At 76.5% G+C, this 2,500-nt stretch overlaps 1 non-coding gene and 1 pseudogene across 1 annotated transcript; both read right to left on the bottom strand.

The window, feature by feature from the left end:
- LOC140681659 (28S ribosomal RNA) overlaps window positions 1-101 on the bottom strand; it is a 9,049-nt pseudogene extending 8,948 nt beyond the window's left edge.
- An 873-nt stretch (window positions 102-974) lies between these two features.
- LOC140681666 (5.8S ribosomal RNA) lies at window positions 975-1,127 on the bottom strand. The gene has a single exon (XR_012052699.1). It is a non-coding gene; the product is annotated as a 5.8S ribosomal RNA (ribosomal RNA).
- Between the last annotated feature and the right edge of the window lie 1,373 nt (window positions 1,128-2,500).

The following is a 2,500-nucleotide window of genomic DNA, read 5'->3' as shown; positions in this document are numbered from 1 at the left end:
CCTCTTCGCTCGCCGTTACTGAGGGAATCCTCGTTAGTTTCTTTTCCTCCGCTGACTAATATGCTTAAATTCAGCGGGTCGCCACGTCTGATCTGAGGTCGCAAGCCCAAAGCTGCGCCGCCCGCTGCGCGCCGCCCGGACGGACCCGACGGCCGCAGGCGGACGGGCTCTCGTTCGCGCTTCTCCCGCCGGCCCCCCGCGCGTCTTCTTTTGCCCCGCTTGCTCTTTTTTTCCCCCCCTCCTCCCCCCCCCTCCCCTTGCCCCCCACCGCGGGGGACAAGCGAGAGAGAGAGAGAGAAGAGAGAGAGAGCGCGCGAGAGATAGACGCGGGGAGACTCGTGCGGGGAAGAGGCGCGTTCGACCCCGTCCCGGAGACGAGAACCGAAAGGCGAGGGAGAGCACGCGGCAGAGACGGCCCCGACCGGGAGGAACCCCGGCCGCCAGGCGGCGGGGCGGCGCGACGGCCTTCGGCGAGGAGAGAGAGTCGGCGAGAACGGCGACGGCGCCCCGAGACGGCGACAGAGAAGGACGGCGAGGGAAGGAGGACGGCGGGTTGGCCCCCCCGCCCCCACGGCGCTCGCACCTCGCGCGCGGCCCGGCAGCACGGCACGGTACCCGCAGACAGCCGCCCGCGCGGGGGGAGGCCGGGGGGCGAGGCCCGCGCGCCTCGCCTCCCTTCTCTCGCCCTTCGTCTCTCGGCGCCCCTTCGGCGGGGCGCCCTCGACCGCGTCTCTCTCGCTCTCTCTTCTCCGGCCGCCGCGCCACCGCCTGGCGGCGCGGCCCCCGGCGAGGACGAGCTCCGCCCCAGCGGCTCGCTCCGGGAGCGGGGAGCTACGGAGCGCTCCCCGAGTCTGCATTTAGGGGGACGAAGGCCCTTGCGCGGCCACGACGGCCGCGGCCGACGGGCCTGCGATGCGACCCCAGCCGCGCCGCCGGGGTGGCGAACCCCCCCCGGGCGGCGATTGATCGTCAAGCGACGCTCAGACAGGCGTAGCCCCGGGAGGAACCCGGGGCCGCAAGTGCGTTCGAAGTGTCGATGATCAATGTGTCCTGCAATTCACATTAATTCTCGCAGCTAGCTGCGTTCTTCATCGACGCACGAGCCGAGTGATCCACCGCTAAGAGTTGTCTGCCTTTCGGCACCCACCCCGCGCACGGGCGGAGGGGCCGGGAGACCGCTCGCGTCGAGCGGCCCCCTCTTTTCTTTCTCTCGCCGAGGGCCCGCGCGCGGCCGCGCGGCCCCGGCTGCCAACCGTACGAGCACACACGCAACCACAAACCGAGGTGGGGGGAAGAAAAAAAACGAAGCGAGAGCGAAACCCACGGAACGCTCCGAAGGTCGGCGGAAAAGCGGGGGGGCCCGCGCCCCCGACCGCCTCCCCCCGCCGCGAGGGTGGGGGGGGGGAGACGCCGCCTCCCGTGCCGTCCTTCGAAGGCGGCCCAGGCGCCCGGGCTCGGCCCGGCCTCCGCACGGAGGGAGCCGCGCGGCGCGCGCCGGACCGCGGGGGGCCACGCGGTGGCCCGCCCGGCCTCGTTGCCACGGGACGACGGGACGCACGCGGCCGGGGGCGCGGCCGTCGGCCCCCGCGCGCGCCGCCTCCCCCTTCTCTTACGACCGCTCCCGCGGACTCGCGGAGCGCGCCGCCGCGCCACGGCGCGCGGCCGGCCCTCTCTCTGCTCTCTCTCTCGGCTCGCTCGCTCTCTCTTTCCCCAGCGGCCTTACCGCGCTCGAGACGGCACGCGACGGCCACCGCCCTACCGGCACACACACGGCCCCCCCGCGGGACCGGCTCCCGCCGGGAGAGGGCGAGCGCCTGGCGGACGCGCTCCGCCGCCGGCGCCGGAGGCGGGCGCCACACCGAGACCCGAGCCGGCGTCGCGAGTGCCCGGAGCCTGCCGGGCGGCTGACCCGCCGCCGCGACGGCCGCCCTTCCCGGGACCGCCGCCGCCTCGCACCGCCACGGAGCCCCTTCCCCTTAGGGGCACGCGCCCGGGGGGAAGGCGCGCGAGCGCCGAGCCCGTGGGGGAGCGACGCCCGCCCTACCTTCCTCCCGGTCCGCGAGCGGCCGGGGAAGGGCGACGGGGAGGCGGCGGGCGGGGCCCGGGCCGGGACCGCCGCCGGCGACGGCGGGCGCCTTCCGGCCGACCGTCCCCCGCGCGCTGGCTCGCGGGGGACACTCGCCGAGCGGCGCCGCCGCCGCTCGGCACGGGGCCGCCCGCGCTCGCGGACCCTCCCGGCGACGGAGGGCCCGCCGAGCGCTCGCCCCGGGCGGGCGCGGGCGCTCAGAGCCGGGGGATGGCCGGCGACCGGCGGCCGCCGGCGCGCTCGAGGGGAAGGCCGTCGAGGGGGACAGAGAGAAGGCGCGGCCGCGGCGCCGGACGCGGCGCCGCGCGCGAGAGACCGCGGAGGCGGCCCGGGAAGGAGGAGAGCGCGGCGGGCCCCGGCGGCCGCAACCCCGCAGCTGAGGAAGGGGGGCGAGAGAGCGCGCGCTCTTCTCGC

This window comes from Taeniopygia guttata, chromosome 37 (genome assembly GCF_048771995.1).
Source record: "Taeniopygia guttata chromosome 37, bTaeGut7.mat, whole genome shotgun sequence".
Taxonomy (NCBI): domain Eukaryota; kingdom Metazoa; phylum Chordata; class Aves; order Passeriformes; family Estrildidae; genus Taeniopygia; species Taeniopygia guttata.
The sequence above is the reverse complement of the archived record's forward strand: the minus strand, read 5'-3'. Positions and strand labels throughout refer to the sequence as shown.